Source organism: Rattus norvegicus, chromosome 4, assembly GCF_021556685.1.
Source record: "Rattus norvegicus strain SHRSP/BbbUtx chromosome 4, alternate assembly SHRSP_T2T, whole genome shotgun sequence".
Taxonomy (NCBI): Eukaryota; Metazoa; Chordata; class Mammalia; order Rodentia; family Muridae; genus Rattus; species Rattus norvegicus.
In genome coordinates, this window is record NC_141537.1 from 6,135,762 (window position 1) to 6,161,658 (window position 25,897).

At 42.9% G+C, this 25,897-nt stretch overlaps 1 long non-coding RNA gene across 1 annotated transcript; it reads left to right on the plus strand.

Annotated features, from left to right (window-relative positions):
- Positions 1 to 631: 631 nt before the first annotated feature.
- On the plus strand, positions 632 to 25,859 carry LOC120102202 (uncharacterized). The gene is made up of 3 exons (XR_015686275.1): positions 632 to 783; positions 23,124 to 23,192; positions 24,863 to 25,859. It is a non-coding gene; the product is annotated as an uncharacterized LOC120102202 (long non-coding RNA).
- The last annotated feature ends 38 nt before the right edge of the window (positions 25,860 to 25,897 follow it).

The window sequence follows — 25,897 nt, forward strand, 5'->3', positions numbered from 1 at the left end:
GTGAGCTGCCATGGGGGTGCTGGGAATTGAACTTGGGTTCTCTGGAAGAGCAGAGAATGCTCTTAACCACTTAGTCATCACTCCAGCCCCTAAAGCTGATTCTTAATGAGCAAATCGTTAAATGCGTGTGCATATGTTAAATACATAGGGCAACTTTAGCCACTAATGTGCCTGACATCGATTTTTAGTCACTAATGTGCCTGACATCGATTTATTATAATGAAGAGCCCAAAGGGCAGATACTGCATAGCTGCTGGACAAGCATGCAGGACGGCTGACCTTCCTTTTGATCAGTTTTCATCTACAGGATGAAGTAGGCAAGTGTGAAGCATCTCCCCAGATGTAGGAATCCCCCCTTTACTATGCACATTTCTCATTTTCCATTTCCAATTGATAACCTCGGGAATTCTTTTTGTATAGACATGTTCATGGTGTGTACATATGTATGGTATGTGCATATGTATGTATTGTGCACATGCATGTCTTCAGAGCATGGAAAATGTGGGACTCTTTCACCATAACCCTAGACCTTTCAACATAACCTATGTTGAAGCTGAGTCTTTCACTGAACACAGAGATTATGCTCTTGACTAAACTAGTTAACCAGTTTGTTCTGGGGATTCCTGTTTCTGTCTTCCTTCCTCCTGCAATTACAGGAAGGCTGCTACACCCATGCAGCTTCTGTGTGGCCGCTAGTGATCTGACTGCCAGTCCCCATGCTTGCCTGGTGAGCACACTTCCACTTTGAGAACTTGGAAGCTGAGTCTGTGAAGTGTACACAAGGTAAGCAAACAGGTGCTTGGCTAGTGCTGCTCTCACTCCTCATGGAGGTGAGACAAAGTAGCTTTCGGTTTTTAACGCCGAAAGGCAAGAGTTTGGTTATTTCATGGACTCCATTTTTCCCTCTCAATCACTTGCCTTTTATAAAGGTATTGTTCATAATGGGTTTCTGTGTGTGTTGAGCAGTCAATCAGTTAAAAGTGTGTAATAATTATATTAATTATAATTTTTTTATATTTGGTGGTGGTGGTAGTGGTTGTGTGTGTGTGTGTGTGTGTGTGTGTGTGTGTGTGTGTGTGTTTGCATGCATGAGTAAAACCAAATCTATGGCAGCTTTTATTTATTTATTTATTCATTATTTTATTTGTTTTGTCTTGTTCTTCAAGACAGATCTGGCTGCTATGAAACTCACTTTGTAGATTAGTCTGGCTTCAAAACCACAGAGATCTGCCTGCCTCTCCCTCCTGAGTACTGAGATTAAAGAAATGCACTACCATGCCTGGCTAAGCCTGGGCAACTTTTAAAACCTTTTTGTGAGCCTTGGTTCTCTTTATGTACTAGGGCTAAGATCTTACCAATGAGTAATCAATTCTTGCAAAGTGCAATATTCAGGGTACCTGGAAAGTGCTCATTCAATTTAAAGCCACAAGCCGCGTTTGACCGACAAGTATCTCCCATATGAGCCTGAGGGCTCAACATGGGGATGAGTACTTAGCTTTATGACAAGGTATCCATATGTCTCCTCTGTCTCTGTCTCTGTGTCTCTCTCTGTCTCTTTCTGTCTCTCTCTCTCTCTCTCTCTCTCTCTCTCTCTCTCTCTCTCTGTGTGTGTGTGTGTGTGTGTGTGTGTGTGTGTGTGTGTGTGTGTGTGTTTTGTACATGCGTGCCTTAACCAAAGCTTCTCTTACTTGGTCCCTCTTGCTGCGACCCAGGGTAGTCTAAAGAAATTCCTGTTTCTATTACTAGAACTTGATTAGTCATATACAAGGTATTTCTCTAAAGCTATATAAGAAAGTTCAGACAAGTTATATTTCCTAGGAGACTTGGAGGTTAAGACAGCACATTCCACCAGCTTCCTTCCCCCACCTCTTGCCCATCAACCCTCTCCAAATGTATGAAGCCAGCAGAGACTGGAAGGAGAAGTTGGATGTGATGAATCAAGTCACTCATCACAGACAGCATCTGTCTTCATGCTTGCCCGATGTAATTCTGGGCTTCTGTTTTGTTTGGCTTAGTCCAAAAAACACTCAGAGGTTTGTACTTTACCATCCCTGATCCTCTGGAGGACTATGCTGCAGTCATTTTTTAAAACCCATTGCAACTAATATAATTATCACACACTTTTAACTGATTGACCCCTCAACACACACACACGCACACACAAACAACCCACTGTGATTCATATCTTTATAAAAGGCAAGTGATGGGAGAGACAGAGACAATAAATAACTGACCTCTTACCTTTCCATGGTCTATTCACCACAGCTCTCAGTGCTATCTAGTGGAGGATTGTCCTCTTTTAAATTTTTTCCCAAAATATTTTCTGAGAAATAAAAGCAGAAATTGCCCTGTGCACCCACAAACTCCATTTCCTCTACTGTGTTACATGCTGAGTATTTTCTGAATGGAAATGATGTTACATGCTGTGTATTTTCTGAATGGAAATGATAGGATACGATTCTGCAGCAAGATGGCTCTCTGTTCATTCATCTCTCCACACATTTGTCTGTGCAATAAACTCTGCCTAAACAAGTTCCTACCTGGTGTGTACAATCCACAGTCTATCAGTTGCATGTACTCCAGGATAGCTAAGTCAGCGGCTCAACACAAAGTTCATAACCTTAAAACATAAGGAATTTTTTTCCACATTTAGGGGGTAGGGTTGAAACAGGGTTGCTTTTTCTTTTTTCTTTCTTTTTTTTCCTTTTTTCCTTCTTTTTGTTCTTCTGTTTGTTTGTTTTTTTTTAGATTTATTTATTTTATGTATGAGTGTTCTATCTGTATGCATACTTGTGTGCCAGAAGAGGGCATCAGATCCCATTACAGATGGTTGTGAGTCACCATGTGGTTGCTAGGAATTGAACTCAAGACCTCTGAAAGAGCAGATGATGGGTACTCTTAACTGCTGAGCCACCTCTTCAGCCCTAATACAGGGTTTCTTTGTGTAGCCCTGATTGCCCTGGAACTCACTCTGTAAGTCAGGCTGGCCTCAAACTCAGAGATCCACCCACCTCACAAGTGCTGGGACTAGAGAGGTGTGTCACCATTGTCTGGAATTTTTTCACTTTTCTTGGTAACTCACTTGTTTTCAAATGTGAACTTTGTAGATGACAATAGCATATTGCAATGTCACAAAACTAAACACACTAGTGAGACACTGAGAATGAAAGGACAATGTGCTTCATATTGGTAATGAATATAAACTGCTAATAATGATGGTGGACATTTTTTCAGGGCCTTTCTCTATTCCATGTGCTGTGTATATCAGCTGTCAACTTTGCCACAGTCTTTACTTAGTAAAGGAAGAACCTCAGGCTCAAAGGCAATAAGAAGATTGTGATGGAGTCCAAGATTAAACTCAAGCAGTTTGAAAACTAGACATCAATGTGAGAAACAAAAACAACCAGAAAAGAATGTTTAGAATGCAGTACAGTGACTGAAAATTGAGGGCATTCCATGACTGTGAGTCAAGGGAGTCATGACCAGTACCTAGGAGGCTCCAGGGAGGTTGACTTGTCTTCTCTCTGTGTGTGTGGCTCTTGACCTACAGGTTATCAGTATTGGTCTGGAGTGGTTATGCTGGGTTTTTGAGAAGCAGAGATGATTTTGAATGTCTGGAAAGGGTCAGCAGGGTGGTAGTAATGTAATACTGGTGGGAATCCTGCGATGGTTATGTCTCATCAGGATTTAAATTCAAGGGTTTTGTGTAATGTTCATTCATTTGATAAAAATCTGAAAAGTTCCCATTCTCTTCCTAAAACCTTCCCTAGATATTTGGGATACTTAATAAATACGACAGAAAAAAAATATTCTTGTAATCATGGAGGTTGTGTTCTTTAGAGTGAGACAAGCAATAAAATAAGCAAAATAAATATATTACAAATTAAGTCAGATTCAGCATTCAGGAGGTGGAGACAGGAGAGTTTTGAGTTCAAGGCCAGCCTAGGCAACATACAAGATTCTGTCTCAAGAACAACAGTAACAAAAAATAAGTTAGAAGATGGCAGTATAAAGAGAACATGAGGCAGTAGCTGAACATGTGGATTGTAGCTGAAAGAGGTCAGACTAGCCAGGGCTGTTGCCTGAGCAGTACATGGAAGGCTGTGAGGACTTTACAATGCAGAGGACAGTAGTAATGGAGGTGCTGAAACAAGCTGATCATGAACATATTTCAAACTCCACAGATGTGCTGATTGGTGAGGTGGATGTCAGAGGAGGGGCATCCAGGCAGCTCAGTGGTCCATGGGCATCAACTAAGGATGGAGATGTGAGAGACTTCTTTGAGAGGGTTTAGATCTAGTAGGTTAAGGAAGCTGTTAGGTAAGACTCCCAACAATGGGAGTGAGGGTTGCCATGTCCAGCCATGATATAAGGGTTTTTAGCCAGTCTTCTTTTATCTTATTAGGGCATGTTCAGTGCTTCTTTTTGGTGAGAGGGAGGGAAGAGTTGATCTGGCATATAGGAGATGTGGGGGAAGGGACCAGGAGGAGTGGAGGGAGGGGAAGCTATGAACAGGATGTAATTTATAAGACAAGGATAAAAGTTTTAAAAAGAGGCTGTTAGACATTAAGGTAGAGAGGGAAAGTCAACTTAGAAATGTGGGCTGGTTTGTAAAAGAGAAGTCTAGGCCAGGAATCCTTGAAACATGAGTGCTAGGGAAATTGCAAGAAAAGATGGTTTCTTAGTTAGGATTTCCGCTGTGAAGAGACACCATGACTAAGGCCACTCCTATAGGGAACAACATTTAATTGGGGCTGGCTTACAGTTTCTGAGGTTCAGTCCATTATCATCATGGCAGGAGGTATAACTGTGCAGGCAGACATGGTGCTGGAAGAACTGAGAGTTCTAAATCTTGATCCCAAGGCAACCAGGATGTCTTCCAGTGTCTCTGTTCCACACTGGGCAGAGTTTAAGCATAAGACCTCAAAACCCTCCCCCACAGTGAAGCACTTCCTCCAACAAGGCGGCAATGTCGAATAGTACAACTTCCCATTAGCCAAGTATATTCAAACCACCACAGATAAGGTGAGGCAGAGTAAAAAAGAAGGTTGAAGAGGCAGCAAAAGGGCCAGGAGCAGCTTCTGCAGAGGAGGAAAGTGGTAGAAATGTACATCAGTGAAGAGGCCTGGGGGCTCTTGCTTTTCCACCGGAACAGGAACACCCAAGTGAGAGTCGTGTCAGTTTTTCTCCAGTAGTCAGGAGTTAGGAATGGGAGTTAGACAGACAGTTTTAAGGGCCAGAAACTGCAGCAACTGCAGCTTCCATTGCTGCTTTTTTTTCCCCTCTGCCACTTGCTTTGACAATTTACATCAGAGAGTTTGAAAGAATGAAAGCTCTGAGCCCAGAGGTCACCAGAGGAGCAGTTAGTCATTAGCCCACTTCTTTACCTCCTGTCCACTTGATGTTTCTAGCCAGGTTAACAAAACAACCCTGACCTCCAAGCCTCCAGATGCACATCCATCTTCCTTGAACAAGCCCTTCCTCTAGTATAGACTGTATTGTTAATTTTCATTTTCCTAATTTTATAGAGACAAAGACATAAGGAGCCTTGTATTTTTGCAATTAAAACCCAAGTTGTCCTATATACACAAGCATCTTCACCTTGTTGTACCTCCAAAGTGTGTTCTTCAGCCCTGCAGTCACAGGAGCTGGCCCTCACAAAGAACTAACACTGCCCATTCTTAAAATGGACCTACCACTTTTTTTTGGTCTCATTCTGGCTACTCTCCCTTCTTTGGAGTGGATCCCAGAAGAATCAGGTTTAGCTGCGTCATGGTGCAGAAATGAAACACAGAGAAAACAGAGTCTGTATTCTGTGCAGACACTGGCAGAAAACAGGAAATCATCTGAAGACTTCAGCCACTGGGTCTACAAGGTCAAGCCACAGTGAGCTGGGTGGGTGGGCGGAGCAAAGCTCTGAGTGTGAGCTCTGGAGTGCTGAGCCTGTGTGTGGAGAGGAAGCTGACAAGAGCTCCAGCCCATCGTCATCCAACATTCACAACATGACTCATTATTTTGCTTCTTCACGAGTTAATAAACAGATTGGAGAAACCAGACACAGCCTGAGAATGGGGTGTCTGGGAATGGATTGTACAGCACTGAAGGTACAGCACCAACTGTTGAGTCAGACTGGCTGGGCTTCAACCCTACGCCTGACCAATTTTTCTGTAAGGCCCTGCCTCACTGCCTGTAATCCAGACATTTCCTCCAAAGAGGACATGGTGGTATGCAGCTGTGAGGGTCCTTGATGAACTGTGGACAAGAGCTCATTCTGTAGTGGGCCAGTTCCAGATACTTCAGTCTGGACTCCACATACTGGAAGGTCATTATTGTGTTCGTTGTATGTGGGAAATGTGGTCTAAATGTGTTTCATACTGAGGCTGAAGGGAATAGTTACTTCTGCAGAAGATGGAGGTGACTGTATCACATTCAAGCAAATATTCACAAATCGTTACACTTTTCCCCTCATGCTGGGAAGTAGGTTCAGTTAGGGCTTCACTGAGACCTCAACCACTGGAGCTTGTGCTGTGTAATCCAGATACCAGTCATTCAGACTGTAAGGAATTTCTCTCTCTCTCTCTCTCTCTCTCTCTCTCTCTCTCTCTCTCTCTCTCTCTGTGTGTGTGTGTGTGTGTGTGTGTGTGTGTGTGTGTGTGTGTGTGTGTGTGTGTGTGTGTGTGTGTTGGGGTCATTGGGTCACTGTAATGAGAAAAGGAATTTCCCTCATAGACATACTCCAACAGTGAAAATTGAGGTGACTTCATTATCATCACTGAGCTGTAGAAGGCCACCTCAGGGAGGAGCACATTTAGGAAGAAGTTCCACAGTCTCTAGATTCTCTTATTAGTTATAAATGAACTCTCCCCCATTGTCCATGCCCCAGGAAAAATAGATTCAACTGTAGTCAGTCCCACTTGCTTCAGGGCCTACTGTGTCCCCTCAGACCTGGAACATCCCACTACTCTTAGCTACAGTGTTCCCACTCCAGTGTTCCCATCCCAGCTTCTTGGCTCTATCCTTCTGTCACCAAAGCCAATCCCTGCCCAGAGGGAGTAGGGGAGAGACCTGGGGCCCAGCTTCCTCCACTATGTAAGCCCTGCCTCAATCAGAGCTACCACTGAGGAAATGGGAAGGGCATTGTCTTCCCTTCCCAAGACCCAGGTTTTAGCACTGAATGGAGATTCCCCAGAAAGAGACAAAGTCTTAGTGTGATGACATCAAGCCCCAAATTCAGGCCTTGAAAGGAGATCATTAGAATGAGTAAGTACAACTAGGCAGGAAAATCGGGGAGTGGGGAGAACCAGGGGATCCTTGGTTTCAAATTCTTAGCTGGCCTCATCCTGGGCAGTTCTGTTGCTTGTAAGACAATCTTTGCCCCAACTGGCAGAGTGCTGTGGGAGAGGCTGTGGCACCTGTCTGAAGATTATTCAACCTACCTCAGGTACTTTAAAAGACATTTCCCTGAAGTCCCCCACCCCAACACTTCTTCAAAGACCCAGGAAACAGAAACTACACTTCATGATGCTGGGACTTTGGGTGGATCCTTTCACACCCCAGACCTACATTGTCCACAAACATCCATTAGGTTTAAGTGGATGAAGACACAAGTCATAGGATGCAACATAGCAAGGAGGTATGATGAAAAAGGTTAGAGATTTAGTGCAAAAGAAAAAAACAACATTAAAACAAAAAGCAGAATGCACTCTGGGAGATATAAAGATTCTATGAGTGGATGCCAGGACCCAATGCATGAACCATATAAACAAGGATAAGCCAACCTCCCAAGCTCTACTGTAAGGTGAAAGGCAAAGCAGAACCTCAGAAACCACTCAGGGAATTCACTGGGTCCAAACCTGAACCAATAAGTCTGCAGAGGCTATGGGTGAAACTCAGTTGGTAAAATGCCTCCACAGCTTATACAAAATGCTGGGTTTGATCCCCAGCACCACACTACAATATCTGGTGCCTCACACCTTTAATTCCAACACTCTCAAATTAGAAGCAGGAGAATCCAGAACTCAAGGTCTTCCTTAGCTTCATAGAGAATTAAAGACCACCAGGGCTATCTAAGAGTCATCTCAACCTAGCAGTGGTGCCGTATGCCTTTAACCCCAACACTTGGGAGACAGAGGCAAATGGATCCATTCTTCTGTGACTTCAAGACAGCCAGGACTACACAGAGAAACGTTGTCTCAAAAAAAAAAGAAAGAAAGAAAGAAAGAAAGAAAGAAAGAGAAGAGAAGAAAGGAAGGAAGGAAGAGAAAGAAAAGAAAAGAAAAAAAGGAAAGAAAAGAAAAAGAAATATCTCTTAATAGCTATCTAATTGGATTTATAGCCAGCTGAATTGGAAAGAATTCATGTATGATACTGTAAACCTTAGCCAGTGACCTATGGCTGGAGAGGTTGTAGGCCCTAGAAGAGAACCTACTACTGTTACTTTCCTAAATCAATATTTCTGGCTTCAATTCTGAATACTGATGCTTATACCCATAAGTGCAGCTGTCACTCCTCATCAGAGAAGCTTCTGTTATCAGCACAGAGGCTACTACAGAAGTCCACAAATGGTCAAATACAGAGGATAAGGGAGCAAGAAGTGCCCAGCACCAAGTGATGTATATCAACAATGCAACCTATACCTAAGGAACATTGCAAAAGAAGAGTTGAAAGATTATAAGAACCAGAAGACCAGGACACCCTGCTGCTAGATAGCACTTTCTAGCTAGACATGATAGGGAAGCCATACCCATGAAATCTCAGAACTATGGATGCCTAGACAAGACCTGCATAATGGCACCACCAATTGACATGCCAATGTAGATAGGGGAAATTTCAAAACACCCTACCCCTAGATGAAGAGCCACGGGCAATCAACAGCTGAGAGGGAAACTTTCAGCTCCAAGGCCAAACTCTGATCAAGACTATCTTATCCCAAGTGGACAACCCTAATCATGTACATAAAAGAAACACCAAGTGCTCTCAGTAGGATGTGGGGGCAGAGAGGGTGTGGCTCTTATAATCTTTTCATCCCTTCTTCTGCATGTGTGATTATAACAATAATAGTTAAAAAGATTGGAAGTAGGAACACAGAGGAGTTAGATGGAGAGAGTGAATGGTAGAAACAATAGAAATACTAGACTCATGTATAAAATTAAAAAATAATAATAATTTTAAAAAGTCTGGGTCTAGGGAAATGGCTTAGTAGGCAAGGGCAGAGAACCTGGGTTAGGTTCCCAGAACCTAAATGTTGGTTCACAGTCACCAATAACTCTAGTTCCAGGGGATCTGACTTTTTCTTCTGACTTCAATGGATGTTGGGGCTCACAGAGAAACACTAAGATAACCTGGAATGTTATTCATATAAGAGTATCTCCTCAGTGGGGGAGATAACATTTTAATTTAAAAAAAAAAACTGTATTCTATCTAGAAAGCTGAGAATGGATTTTGCTAATGACCTGGGAACTTTTTTGCTATCTGTAGAGGCAGGCTTCACCACCTTTTGCTACAGAGGCAGACCCAGAATGATTCATTATTCCAGACTCTCTAGACAGTTAACCATCCTTAGGAAAGATGATACAAGAACTTTATGGCCTACTGACCTCTATGCTATCGGTCAGAAACCACACTAGATTCTAGGCCTTTTAGCTATAGAACTCACTCTCATAGTCACAGGTACTTTGTAAAAAGTTTCTATGGGGGCTGGCAAGATGGCTCAGAGGTTAAGGCTACTGGCTGCTCTTCCAGAGGTCCTGAGTTCAAATCCCAGCAACCACATGGTGCCTCACAACCATCTGTAATGGGATCTGATGCCCTCTTCTGGTGTGTCTGAGGAGAGCAACAGTGTACTCACATAAATAAATAAATAAATAAATAAATAAATAAATAAATAAATAAATAGTCATTTAAAATATAGTCTGTGTAGTCACACCTTAAGCTTCATTGTACACCTGGAATTGGACTGATTAAATTGATTGTTGCCTGGAAACCTTTTCCCAAATGGTACTGTGTTTTAAATATGCTGACAACAAACTGCCTAGTATTAGACACCTGAAGACTGATCCATGCTGAAGAAGTCAATCTGCATAAGGCTTTCATGCTTATCTCTTTTTTTTTCTTTTTTTCGGGGCTGGGGACCAAACCCAGGACCTTGCGCCTCCTAGGCAAGCAAGTGCTCTACCACTGAGTCAAATCCCCAACCCCTCCTTGTGGGGTTTGATTCACTCTCTGACACCTGTAAGGACCTCCTCACATTAACACGATTCTCACATATGATGCATGTCTGTGTATGTGTGTCTTTTTTTAAAAAAAACCTAAAATTAGTCTATAATAAGAATGAGATTAGAAATCTTCCTTCCAGACCAAAACTTGGCCTGGGACAGAGCCAGCACTCCAGACCCCCTCCCACACTCAGAGACAGCTTGACTTCCAGGAGGTCTATCACAACTAGGTTCACAGGAGAGACACCCCTGCCCCAATACCTGGCCTAACTAGAACCCTAACAAGGCCCAGTGGACACAGGACCTATCTGCCCTGCTGGAGACACATCATCCTTTTGGACACAACTATGCATGGGAGCAAATCAGGTGCTCCAGCACTACCACCATCACCACCATTGCCACACCCAGAGACAGCCTGACTCAAGGAGGTCCATCACAACTACACTCACAGAGACAGCCTGACTCAAGGAGGTCCATCACAACTACACTCACAGAGACAGCCTGACTCAAGGAGGTTCATCACAACCTCACAGGTTCACAGGAGGGAGAGGATCCAGTCAAAGACAGGGAAACCAGTTAACACCTGAAATAACCAGAGGGAGAGGGGCAAGCACAAGAACATAAGTAACAGAAACTAATGCCACTTGAAACCATCAGAACCCAGTTCTCCAACAACAAGCCCTGGATACCTTAACACATCTGAAAAGCAAGATTCCAACCTAAAATAACATCTCATGATGCTGATAGAGGACCTTAAGGAAGGCATAAGTAACTCCCTTAAAGAAATACAAAACACAGATAAACAGGTGAAAGATCCCCATTTGATATTAGTGCAGCCATTTCTTAAGAATGAGAATCTTTTAAGCTGGCCCTTGCTTAGCCCCTAGATGTTAGACAATAGACAAGGAAGTACAGAAAGCACATTCCCACCCACTCTCTAGGAAGCTGCCGGACCATAAGAACAGATGGTATAGAACATATTTACTCCAGGGCAATTACAAGACAGGAAACATCTCCGGGAAGCTAACTGACCACTATAGAAGTGAGATGTCCTTGGTACTGAATGCAGCTGTGCTGACATAGCTATAGCTTTGTCCTAGTAACTCCAGAAGAGAAACACCTGCCAAGACAGATATCCTTGGTCCTTGTCCTGGGAACCCCAGGATAAGAAAACATATATCAAGTCAGACGTCCTTGGTACTGAAATAGCTGCATTGATGTGATTACGGCCTTATCCCAGGAATTCCAGGATGAGAAACATCTGCCTAGTTATCCTTGGCACCGAAATAGCTGAGCTAATGAAACTGTGTAATTTTAAATGACTATTTAAGCTGTACACTTCTGTTGTTCGAGACTCTTCACATCCCTCCTGCGTGAGGACCATGTCGAGTCCCACTACATTGGTATCCCAAAGTAAACCTCTTGTTTTTACATCAAGACTGAGTCCCGTGTGTTGGTGGGGTGATGAGTGTCCTCAGGACTGGAGCGAGAGTCTCCTCTGTCTGAGGGTCTTTCATTTGGGGGCTCGTCCGAGATTTATGACCACCCCTCAACACTGAGACTGCTCTTGGAGGTAAGGTGGAGCCTTTAACTGTTCTGTCTTTTTGTTTATGTGTCCTAGTTCTCTCGTGGGACACTCGTGGGACACAGGTCACTCGTGGGAGTGTTTGGCCTGGTTCTTTAAGCTGCATTCTGTAGTAGCTGTTTGAGCACTTGTGTGAGCTCTCAGGCTACATTCTGTAGCACCCATTTGAGCACTCGTGAGAGGGCTCTGACTGCATTCTGTAACAGCAGCTGTTCTGTTTTTCTGTCTGTGTGTCCGGACTCAGGACTCAGTTCTGTAGCAGCTGTTCAGGCGCTCGTAAGAGCGTTTGGACTGAGATCAGTAGACATACTAGGGGATCTCAGGCTGCTAACCTGGGGGACACCCCAGGGTCTGGGGAGGACCAGGGACGCATGGTAGCCTCCAGAGTAAGGTTTGTTGGGTGCAAACCTGATCAGTTGTTTCTGTTGCCCGCCGCTTCCTTCGGGCATCTGCCTTCTAGGACTTTTTCTCTGTCGAGTTTGTTAAGAAGTAGGAACGGCCAGTGTCTTATGGATCTTTGTGTCTCTTATCTGTTTGTCTTTGTCCTGTCCTTGGGTATTTTGGAACAATGGGTCAGAAGGTTACTCCCCCCAACCAGTCTCACCCTAGACCACTGGGGAGAGGTGAGGGTGAGAGTACACAAACTGTCGGTGGAGGTAAAAAAAAAAAAAAAAAAAAAGGGACCAAGGCAGACCATCTGAGCCTCTGAGTGGCCAAATTTTCAAGTCGACTAGCCCCCTCAGGGATCTTCTAATATGAAAATTATAAAGAGTGTTAAGAAAGTTGTTTTTCAGTCGGGGCTGCATGGATATCCTGATCGGCAGGATCGGGAGGATTTAACTCAAGAACCGCCTCCTTGGGGAAAATCGTGGGCTAGTTGACCAGACCCACAGATTCTGGTGGTCCAAACTTCCAAGGGGGAGCCCTCCGGACAGGCTCCTCCAAAAGTCTATCCTGATGCTCAGGAGGATTTGCTCCACCTGGATTCTCCTCCTTATTCCCCTACCCTCTCACCTACCCAACCTCCTGAATCTTCTGCCCCTCTGGCTGCAGATGCTTCTGGTCCTGCCCAGGGGACGTTTAGCCAGTGAGCACTCACCCCTGACTCCTCTACTGGTCCGATTCCTGTTTTTCCCTTGCGGGCTGATGGACCTCCCCGGGGTCCGGGTGAGGGGATGCAGCCCCTTCAGTACTGGCCTTTTTCTTCCTCTGATCTCTTAACTGGAAACTTAATCACCCCTTTTGTAGAGGAAGGGGGTCAGGTGCGCAGGCCTGCTAGCAAGGAAGCTGCAGGCTGTGCATGGGCAGTGGCCTGAGCCAGCGGGAGAGGAGTTTCAAGGCAAAGGGGCCACTGGCCGTGGCTGACGTTTTGACAGCAAAAAGATAGCACAGTTAGTGATTGTTTTAAAGTCTATCATGAGTCCTTTGGCCCTGAAATACAATTCCAGTCACTGCCTTCAGTGGCCAGACCCTCAACATTTGCTCACAGAAGAAGAGCGTTCATTAAGAGAACTTTCTTTGAGGGAGCCTGCCTCGCTCCCCCTTATCCACTGGCCCTATTCCAAGAGAGGATGTCAGGAGCCATAACAGGACAAGCTAATAACTAGCAGGTGATCATCCTGAGATGGCCAGTCTCGGATTATTATATAATCTGCGACTGGTCCACCCTTATTAAACAATGCTGTAAGAGATTCATTTTAGGAAAGATTTCTGTTTTAAATGCTGAAAAGAAATGCAAAGAGAAATAACTTAGAGACTATAGGTAACATAAGAGAGCAGTGTGCAGAATGCAGAGGAAAAATGAAGAAGCTGGAGAGAGCAAAGAGCAGGCAGTTTTTTCCTTACTACGGGACAGAACAAGTTATTTCTTAATAGCAACGCAGGCTTAGTCTTATTAAAAGGAACAAACCTTTTTCTCTTACAAACTTGGGTTTAATGCACTTCGCATTAAAAGGGTAAAAACAATTTCTTTCTCTATGTAATAAAGATTGGAGCTCATCTTTCATCCAGAATGAATGAGTTCTTTCTGCCCCGATGCTTGAATTTTTACTCCATATGCATATGTAAGTATAGATGTGTAAAAATGTATACATGTGTGTATATAAAAATATAATTGTGATAATGTATATAAGCTCGGTCCAACTAATTTTGAGTAAAAGTATATAAATGCGCATTTATTAAATCTGTGTGTAAAAGTATATATGTTTATACATATTTGGCTATGTAGAAGAAGCTTTTCCTTCTACAAGCGCTATTCGCTTCTCTTGGTTCAATAAGTTTATTGCTCCAAACTTCCCCCTGGCCTGATAAACAAGAGACATAGGGACAAAAGAGAAAAGACTCCAACAAGTAATCCTCTACTTTATCTCCTGCTGTTTGAAAATGAGGTGCTAAGTGCCAGAGACTGTAGTTTCTGGCCTCAGAGGAACACAGAAGGCAAGTCAGTTACAATAGCAGAGCCTAGTGACTTAGACATAGATAAGTAAATCAGCTACAGTAACATAGTAACTTAGACGTAGATAAGTAAACTTATTATTATACAGCAACCCTAAATATCTCGTAAGACAAAGTCTTACCCTCCGCCGACACTTTTCCCCCTCTGCTGCCCCAAGAAAAACCAACAGGAGAAAGAAGACTAATGCCAGGGATGGCCCCTGGAAAGAGGAGTTGGTCTCCAACATTAAGGCACCTTCCCCGTTAGTCATTAGTGACACGGAGAGTGTCTCTGATCCTATTCCCACAGCACCCAGTTCCTGCTCTTGTGGTCAAAATGCCCCAGGTTGGGGGAGGGGTGACGCGGACAGAGAAACCCCTAAAATATTTTCAAAAAGAATCTACAGCAAACTGCAAAGAACTTTGTTTTGCCAGTCAGAATTCAGAATTCAGGCTTTGGCTGTGGCCAAGGTCAAGATTAATGTTTTCTTTTCCATAGGCTTTTAACCCAGTGAGACAGCTTGGTGAAGGGCTACTACTGCAGTCTTGGTATTCAGGGGCACAGAGAGAACTATAGTTTTATTAAAGGTTGGTACTACAGTATTAACAATCTCTTTATTAGATGTAAGAGGCAGGAAGCCCAATTCAACTTTGACTCCTGCCTCAAAAATGGCAACAAAAAAAGTCCTGATAGCCTCAGGTGAACTGGTTACAATTCTTTTGTCAGCTGCTTAGTATCTAGCACCCAGGTTCTAACCATCTCTCCATCCTTTTGTTATTGGTTCTTACTGGAAGCCTAGTGCCATTTAGAGGATGGGTCTCTTGAGCGATGAAGCCACAGAGCTGACACTGTAGGGAGGTTCTCCTTAAGGGAAAATCTAAGTCCAGAGAGACAGCCGGTAACAGATAGGCTGCCCCTCTCCTCACCTTTCTGTTTCACAGACACAAGGCCTTTTTGTCCCAAGAAAGCCTCCTGGTTTAGCTGTGTGACTGAATGCTATTCATTCTCTTCAGCAGACCTCTATTTTCTGGACTCTCTTCTTGTTTTCTCACCATCCCACTTGAAATGCTTGTTAGCAGCTGTTACAGGAAATACAGAATCCTACTAGAGGCCAGAAAAAATGTTCCAGACATGGATGGAAGGCCCTCACTTCTTTCTACCTGTTGGCTTCAATACGCATGAAGGTAGGGAGCGCCAGGTCTACTGCCAGACTCCATTGGTGGGTCCCTGGGGGGCTTAAAAATGCCCCACCAATTTGGCTAAGGTAAGGAAAAGCTATAAAGAAACTTGAGGGGTTAAGCTAAGTTGCTGAGAGAGTTAGTATAAGTTGCAGAGAAGGTAAGGTTGAACAGAGAGACTGAAGAAGAGAAAGAGAAAAGAAGGTAAAAAAAGCAGGAAGCTAGAGAAGAAAAGAGACAAAAAGAAGAGGAAGCTAGAGAGCTAAAGAGAGATAAAAGACTAGAGAGGAACATATATTGGCCACAGTAGTTAGGGAACCTAGGAAGACAGTACCTGGCAACAGAAGAGAATTCCTGGCTAAAGATTGGTGTGTTTAATGCAAAGAAAAAGGACACTGGGTCAGGGACTGCCCAGGGAAGAACAAGAGGGGCCTCTCCAGTGGCCCGGAAGGCAAGCCTCTCGTCCTAGAGTGCTGGCTATGCGCAAAGATAGAAGGGAAGCCTGCCCAGTTGTTTTGTGAATATGGGGTCTTAACACTCTGTGCTCCTATGCCCAAATGGGCTAGTGTCCAGCAAAAGACCTTGAGTACAGGGGGCTACTGGCAACAAACAATACTTATGGACTGCCAGAAGAACAGTGGACCTTGGCGTGGGACAGGTAACCCACTAGTTCATGGTCACCCCTGACTGGCCCTATCCCTTGCTCATGAGAAATTTGTTCTTCAAAATGGCTTGCATGGGCTGAAATGGCTGGGTGAGGCCATGTGTATGCACATCTGCAGACTGTGTATATGGAGCTTAAGACCTGTCTCAGTGCACCAGTACCTGATACTAAAAGATGTGTGGCTTAGTGCTGTTCTGCCTGGAACACACCATTCCTGCCAGCCGGGCACTAACAATTATCACTCAATCCAGGACTTAAACTGTGGTATAGTGGCTGATGTTTTTCCTTTAAATAGAATGTCCCAAAAGGTGATACCACTGGTCAGCTGCCATGGACTAGATTCTCTACTGGTTGGGGACAATCTGGTCACCTTGCTGCCCAATCCTGACCTGGAACCACTACAGCACGAGTGTCAAGCACTGGCAGAAGCCCATAGGTGGAGGAAAGACCTCTGCGACTGACCAATCGACCCCTGCTGAAAGCCGAAGCTACCTTGTCCACAGACAGGAACAGTTCTCTTCATGAAGGCCAGAGATAAGTGGGTGCTGCCATGGTGGACAACACAATGTCATCTGGGATGGCTGAACCTCTACTGAAAGATAGAGTTTTAAATTAGCTCAAAACTCAGGACTGGAGTGAGAGTCTCCTCTGTCTGAGGGTCTTTCACAGGTAGAAGCTCTTAAAGAAATACAGAAAACACAATCAAACAGGTGAAGGAATTGAACAAAACCATCCAGGATCTAAAAATGAAAATAAAAACTAAATGAAATCACAAAAAGAGGCAACACTGGAGATGGAAAACCTAGGAAAGAGATCAGGAGTTACATATCAGGAGTTACATCACCAACAAAATACAAGAGATAAAAGAGAGACTCTTAGGAGTAGAAGATACCATAGAAGATATTGACTCGAAGTCAAAGAAAATACAAAGTGCAAAAAAGCTCCTAACCCAAAATATCCAGGAAATTCAAGACACAGTGAAAAGACCAAACCTAAGGATAATAGAAATAGAAGAGAGAGGAAATGAGAACTGAACCAGTCCCACAGTTCCGTGCACCCAAATCCCGTGGGGGAGAGAGCTGGACCCTCAGAAGTGCAGACACTCCTGAGAACTCAGAGGAGACTATTCTTTGCCCATGTTCCCAATCCAGAAGGAAGTCGCCTAGTGCCATCTGTGGCCCCTAGGCACAGAGACCTATGAGCAGTCAGGGGCAGGACCAAGCAGTCAGGGGCAGGACCATCCAGTTTCTGCCTGGGCCAAGAGCTAAATGCCAGTCATCACCAGGAGCCCTACACACCTGAGAGCAGACATAAGACCAACTTTTCTGCTCCAAGCAACCTGCCTCGTGGACTCAGGACACACAAAGGCAGAAATCCTCTGGGACAGGGCACTTCCAGTTTCTGGCTATGCCCAGAACTGAACCAACAGCTCCCTGCACCCAAATCCCATGGGGGAGAGAGTTGAACACCCTGAAGTTCGGACAGCCCTGAGACCACAAGACAGTCCACCACTTCTGCCCACCTCTCCCACATCCCTGGCCCAAGAGGAAACTGCATAGTGCCCCTGGATATAGGAATATAGGAGAGGTCAGTGGCAGAAACCTGCTGGGTCGGGCCTGTGGCCAGAACTTAACTGAACCAGACACACAACTCCCTTCACCTAAATCCCATGGGGGAGAGAGCTGGACCCTTAGAAGTGCGGACAATCCTGAGAAATCAGAGGAGAGTACTCTCTGACCACTTTCCCAACCAAAGAGGAAATTGCCTAGTGCCATCTGTGCCCCCTGGGCACAGGGACCAAGGAGCAGTTAAGGGCAAGACCATTCAAGTTTCTGCTCCCGCCTAGGGCTGGAAGCTAGTCTCCAGGAGCACTTACACTCCTTAGAGCAGAACTCTCTGTTCCCAGATCTGGCTGAAAGAAAACAGGTCTACAGGAGGGCTGACACACATGCCTACAAGAAGGTCAAGCTACTTTCAGAGTCAGCAAGAAAACTTAACACCAGAGACAACCCAATGGCAAGAGGCAAGAGCAGGAACCTAAGCAATAGAAACCAAGACTATTTGGCATCATCAGAGCCCAGCTCTCCCACCAAAGCAAATACTGGATATCCAAACAAACTAGAAAAGCAAGATATAAAATCACATTTTATGATGATGATGGAGGACTTTAAGAAGGAAATAAATAACTCCCTTAAAGAAATGCAGGATAACACAAGTAAACAAGAAGAAGTCCTTAAAGAGGAAACACAAAAAATCCCTTAAAGAATTACAGGAAAACACAACCAAACAGGTGGAGGAATTGAACAAAACTGTTCAGGATTTTAAAATGGAAATATAAACAATAAAGAAAGCACAAAGGGAGACAACCCTGGAAATAGAAAACCTAGCAAAGAGATCAGGAGTCATAGATGCAAGCATCACCAACAGAATATAAAAGATTGAAGAGAGGATTTCAGAAACAGAAAATACCATAGAAAACGTTGACACAACCATCAAAGATAATATAAAGCACAGAAAGCTCCTAGCCCAAAACATCCAAAAATTACAGGACACAATGAGAAGATCAAACCTAAGGATAATAGGTATAGAAGAGAGTGAAAACTCCCAACTTAAAGGGCCAGTAAATATCTTCAACAAAAAGTTTTGAAGAAAGCTTCGCTAACCTAAAGAAAGAGATGCCCATAAACATACAAGCATCATACAGAACTCCAAATAGATTGGACCAGAAGAGAAATTGCTCCCATCACATAATAGTCAAAACACCAAATGCACAAAACAAAGAAAGAATATGAAAAGCAGTAAGGGAAAAAGGTCAAGTAACATATAAACGCAGACCTATAAGAATTACACGAGACTTCTCACCAGAGACTATGAAAGCCAGAAGATCCTGGACAGATGTCATACAGACCCTAAGAGAACACAAATGCCAGGCCAGGCTACTATATCCAGCAAAACTCTCAATTAACATAGATGGAGAAACCAAGATATTCCTTGACAAAACCAAATTTACACAATATTTTTCTACAAATCCAGCTCTACAAAGGATAATAGATGGAAAACTCCAACACAAGGAGGAAAAGCTACACCCTAGAAAAAGCAAGAAAGTAATCTCCTTGCAATGAAACCAAAAGAAGAGAGACACACAAACATAATTCCATCTCTAACAATGAAAATAACAGGAAGCAACAATCGCTATTCCTCAATATATCGTAACATCAATGGATTCAATTCCCCAATAAAGAGACACAGACTGGATACGTAAAGAGGACCTAGCATTTTGCTGCATACAAGAAAGATACCTCAGTTACAAAGACAGACACAACTTCAGAGTAAAGGCTGGAAAACAAATTTCCAAGCAAATGGTCCCAACAAACAATCTGGAGTAGCCATTCTAATATCGAATAAAATCAACTTTCAACCAAAAGTCATCAAAAAAGATAAGGAAGGACACTTCATATTCATCAAAGGAAATATCAACCAAGATGAATTCTGAATCCTGAATTTCTATGCTCCAAATGCAAAGACACCTACATTCATAAAAGAAACCTTACTAAAGCTCAATCACACATTGCACCTCACACAATAATAGTAGGAAATTTCAACACCCCACTCTCAATCAATGGAAACTAAATAGATACATAGAGAAACTAACAGAAGTTATGAACCAAATGGATTTAACAGATTATTTATAGAACCTTTCATTCTAAAACAAAAGAATATACCTCTTTTCAGCACTTCATGGTACCTTCACCAAAATTGATCCTATAATCGGTCACAAAACAGGCTTCAACAGATACAAGAAGACTGAAATAATCCCATGCATCCTATCAGATCACCACAGACTAAGGCTTGTCTTCAATAACAACAAAAATGACAGAAAGCCCACATAAACATGGAAGTTGAACAACACTCTACTCAATGATAACCTGGTCAAAGAAGAAATAAAGAAATTAAGACATTTTAGAATTTAATGAAAATGAATGTACAATATACCCAAACTTATGGGGCACAATGAAAGCACTGCTAAGAGGAAAAATTCATAGCTCTGAGTACCTACAAAAAGAAGCTGGAGAGAGCATACACTAGCAGCTTGACAGCACACCTAAAAGCTCTAGAACAAAAAGAAGCAAAAACATCCAAGAGGAGTAGATGGTAGGAAATAATCAAACTCAGGGCTGAAATCAACCAAGTAGAAACACAAAGGACTACACAAAGAATCAACATAACCAGGAGCTGGTTCTTTGAGAAAATCAACAAAATCAGAAATGAAAACTGAGCCATAACAACAGAGTCTGAGGAAATTAAAAAAAAATCATCAAATTCTACTACAAAACTAGAAAATCAAGAAAATAGACAATTTTGTAGACAGATACCAGGTACCAAAGTTAAATCAAGACAAGACAAACCATTTAAATGGTCCCATAACTCCTAAAGAAATAGAAGCAGTTATTAAAAGTCGCCCAACCAAAAAAGCCCAGAACCATGTGGGTTTAGTGGAGAATTCTATCAGACCTTCATAGAAGACCTCATACCAATACTGTCCAATCTATTTGACAAAATATAAACAGACATAACACTATCTAATTCCTTCTCTGCAGCCACAATTACACTTATTCCTAAGCCACACAAAGACCCAACAAAGAGAGAGACCTTCATGCCAATTTCCCTTATGAATATCAATGCAAAAATACTGAATAAAATTCTCACAAACCAAATCCAAGAACACATCAAAACAGTCATCCATCACTATCAAGTAAGCTTCATCCCAGGGATGTGGGGATGGTTCAATATATAGAAATCCATCAATGTAATTCACTATTACAAAGTGATATACAAACAAACTCAAAGAAAAAAGACATGATCATTTCATTACATACTGAGAAAGCATTTGACAAAATTCAACACCCTTTATGTTAAAAGTCTTGGAAAGATCAGGAATTCAAGACCCAAACCTAAACATAGTAAATGCAATATACAGCAAACCATTAGACAACATCAAACTAAGTAGAGAAATTTGAAGCAATACCACTAAAATGAGGGATTAGACAAGGCTGCCCACTCTCTCCCTACTTATTCAATATAGTACTTGAAGTCCTAACCAGAGCAATCAGACAACAAAAGGAGGTCAAAAGGATATAAACTGGAAAGGAAGAAGTCAAAATATTGAAAGAATAAAAAATGCACCTAAGAAGTCAGAAGTTTAAAAAAGCCCTAAATACCTCAAATTCCAGACCCTGCCCTCTACCTGTACTAGCTGACCATAAAGTTAAATTAAAAATCTTAGAGAACAATCTTGAGAAGCAGGAATCTTCTCCCAGGAACTGATGGACCATAAAGTAAACAATCTTGAGAAACAGGAAGCTCCTCCTTGTGATTTTTCACTGGTATTCTTGACATTTTCCAATGATGCCCTCCCTACCCACTGGGGTTGAGGTTTCTTCCTTTAAATTCCCCTTGTCTTAGTTACTGGGGGTCGAACTCCACTGCCCCTGCGTGGGATATGAGTCTCGACCCCAGTGCACTGGTTCCTATCAATAAACCTCATGTTTATTACAGCAAGGACGGTCTCACGTGAGTTCTTGGGGGGTTGCATCATCCCGAGACTTGAGTGAGGGTCTCCCCACTCTGGGGGTCTTTCAGTACCTGACTAAGACAAATGCAGTTACTCACAGTCAATCATTGGACTGAGTCCAGGGACCCCAAAGGAAGAGTTAGGATAAGGACTGAGGAGCTGAAGGGGATTGCAAACCCACAGGAAGAACAACAGTGTCAACTAACCTGACTACTCAGAGTTCCCAGGGACTAAACCACCAACCAAGAGTATATAAGAGCCAGTCCATGGCTCCTACTACATATGTAGCAAAGGACTGACTCATCGGGCATCAGTGGGAGGGGAGGCTTGATGCCCCAGAGAAGGGGGTTGCTAGAGGACTGAGGCAGGAATAGGTGGGTGAGTAGGGTAGCACCCTCTTAAAGGTAAAGAGGAGGGGGAAAGGGTGAGGATTTGTGGACAGGAAACTGGGAAGGGGGATAACATTTGAAATGTAAACAAATGATTAATAAATTTTTAAAAAGATAAAGACATCTAAATTACAAAATAGGATTATAATTATTCATCTCCTTATAATACTTTATAGGGCCATAAGTAAGTTCTTCTTTAAACATTACAAACCTCTAATAAAATAAAGACCTACTAACTGGATAATTAAAAAATGAGGTTCTATTTACTAATTATTAAAAGTAAGTGTCTTTGGGCAATGATAAGAAGTGTCTAATGTGTGGCATGGAAAGGTGAGAGTTTGCTAGCATTGATGGTCTTACTGATAAATGACAGAAATTCTTTTCTTTGTACTAAGAAGCATGTGTACACGAAGTCCTTAATAAAAAGTCTTAAAAACAACACTTTCAGAGAGTTTGGGCATGACCCCCTGGCTACCCAGTAGAGACTACAACAGCCCTGACTCTTCACTAACTAGTTAGCCACCCAACTTTCCATCCAGAGTAGGTACACCCCACTCGCCAGCTTCACTGCCTGAGCCTCCCCTGCATGGCTACCGCTCTCCAGATCAGTGTCAACTCAGAGCCACCTGCAGGGCTGGTACAATTGAGTGGCTGGGCCTCATCCTAGAGTTTCTGTCCTTATGTCTCCAGCTGGAGCCTGAGAAGTCACTTCAAACCCATACTTATAAAGCTGGCAGTGGGACACTGTAGAGCCACAGCTTGGAACTTGCTTGGTGGGAGCATAGCATTAGTGTTGAAGAGAAGCCAACTGAGCAGTAAACAAGCATTACATAAGCAATGTGGGTGTTCAGATAATTGGTAGCAATTAGTGGATGTTTTTAGCAGTTGTCGATGCTCAATAGGCCAGGGTGGGTGACCCATACACCAGTGATTGCTGTGACCATGCATTTCCCCACACCTGGTCTGTTTTAGGATGTAGCTCAATAGCAAGCCAGTATTTTCTGAGTCTGCCATGACTTGTGCTCAAGCTGGATCTGGATCGCATGGGTGAACTCTGATGGCTGATGGGTGTGTGTTTCTTTTCCAGCATGCCTGCCAAGATGCCAGACCTCAGCACAGTGGTGAGCAGCATGTGGGCAGTTAAAACCACTGAAAGGTAGAAGTTTTAAGGTTGCCTCGCTAGACAAAAGTTTAGAGCAGAAAAAAGAAACTGGTTGGGTCCTGGAACTGCAATTACACTAGCTGGTTCGGCAACTCTCTCCCAGGAACTAACTGACCATAAAGTTAGATTAAAATCTTAAAGAATAATCTTGAGAAACAGGAAGCTTCTCCTTGTGATTTTTCACTGGTATTCTCGACATTTTCCAATGACACCCTCCTTACCCCCTTGGGTTGTGGTTTCTTCCTTTAAATACCTCTTTTCCCAGCCACTCGTCGTCGAACTCCTCTGGCGCGTGGGATATGAGTCTCGACCTCAGTGCACTGGTTCCTATCAATAAACCTCATGTTTTTTTACAGCAAGGATAGTGTTACGTGAGTTCTTGGGGAGGGGGAGGTCATGTCATCCCAAGACTTGAGTGAGGGTTTCCCCGCTCTGGGGCTCTTTCACCACCACTGGAGCCTGACATTCCCTGTTTGATTTCCATCTCTTCTTCTACAGTCATTTGTACCGTCTTAGGAACACCTAATAAAACCACACAGTGAGCATGCATCATTTAATTTTTTCCAGTAGCCACAATAAAATATAATAACAGGTGGACATATTGACTCATGTCTGTAAGTATAGCACTCAGGAGGCTGAGGCTGTAAGTTAAGGACCAGTCTGGACTATTGTATTAGTTAGGGTTCTTTAGAGTAGTGATTCTCAGCCTTCCTAACACTTTGATCCTTCAGTACAGTTGCTACTTCATAACTGTAATTTTGTTGTTATGAATCATAATATAAATATCTGATATGCAGGATATCTGATATGTGACTTCTTTGGGGGATCGTGACCCACAGGTTGAAAACCACTACCCTAGAGGAACAGAATCAATAGAATGTCTGTATTTAAATTCCATATATACACATGTATACATATATATGATTATAAGAATGTACATGTATACATATATGTGTATATACATGATTTTTATGTATATGTATATATATATACATATTTTTATATATGATTTATAAGAATATCTAACAGGCTGTGGTCCAGCTAGTTCAACAATGGCTATCTTCCAAAAGAAAGTCCAAAAATACAGTAGTTGTTCAGTCCATAAGACTGGATGCCTCAGCTAGTCTTCAGTATATTCCAGAACACATAGGTTTGAAAGACCCCCAGAGTGGGGAGACCCTCACTCAAATCTCGGAATGATGCGACCCCCCAAGAACTCACGTGAGACCGTCCTTGCTGTAATAAACATGAGGTTTATTGATAGGAACCAGTGCACTGGGGTCGAGACTCATATCCCACACAGGGGCAGTGGAGTTCGACCCCCAGTAACTAAGACAGGGGAATTTAAAGGAAGAAACCTCAACCCCAGCGGGTAGGGAGGGCATCATTGGAAAATGTCAAGAATACCAGTGAAAAATCACAAGGAGGAGCTTCCTGTTTCTCAAGATTGTTTACTTTATGGTCCATCAGTTCCTGGGAGAAGATTCCTGCTTCTCAAGATTGTTCTCAAGGGCCTTATCTTAAGTCCTTTTATCTAGTTCCTGGGAGAGCAGGCTCAAGAAATGTGACCTTTTACCTACAGGTAGAGGACAGGGTCTGGAATTTGAGGTATTTAGGGCTTTTTTAAACTTCTGACTTCTTAGCTGCATTTTTTATTCTTTCAGGTTCTGATGCCCATGAAGGAATGGTCTTGCAAAGCAAAAAGCAAGCAGACAAAGAGCAAAAGTGTTCTTCATCCATGGCCTTTTTGCAGACTTCCACCAGGTCATGTTTAAACTATGGCCCAGATTAAATGTGTATCTTCCCACTTCAAAAGATCTGGATTAAAGTTTTAGCTTCCTATCTCAGAAAATTTGAGTTGAAAGTGAATCTTCCTACTTCCATTGATTTCATTTTAAAATAATTCCTCATAGAGGTACCCAGCTGTTTGGCTTTTTGTTAATTCCAGATGTACTCAAGGCTCTAGACTCAAGAATAGCCATCACGGCTGTATAATGAGACCCAGGCACAAAAACCATACAAACAAAAAGACAGGAGGAATTAATTTAAAATTTCCTGTTTAATTCAATAGATCAACATGAAATTGTTGTAAGAGTGATTAATGGCATATTTTCACATCCTTTCTCTCCATATGAATGTTTGAATACTGTCCCATGTTTCAGCTCAGACTTAGTGTGCCTGCCGTTTGTCACCTAGTTTCCTGAGACTGGTGTCTATGAACTGACAGCGTGGTCATCTGCATTTGCAGCCTTAGTGGCGACCGAACCTGCAACCTCATCCAAGCAAAATCATCCAACATGTCTATGTTTATCAAAACAAGACTCGGACTTCAGAGTCTGCCAGAGACCCTGGTTAAAAATAGAATGGCCACCTTTGAACCACAGATGTGTCTCATTAAAATGGGCCAGGTGAGAGGTTAGCACAGTTATAAGAAGCGCCTTGAGCAACTTTCTGCGTCTTTGCCAAGCTCCCAAGAGGAACATTCTGAATCAGTGACCAGATGGAGGAGAGACACCTCACGTAGGACTGTCGGGCCCAACACCACAGTGCTTTCTCTGTACTCTCACTTGCAGCCTGATTTACACTGTATTATTCACAAGCAAACAATTTGACTTCCAGTTTAGATTATCACCCAATTTGAGAATAAACAGTTCAGGATGCTTCTTCCGCTTGCTTTTTGCTTGGGTGGGTTTCTTTGA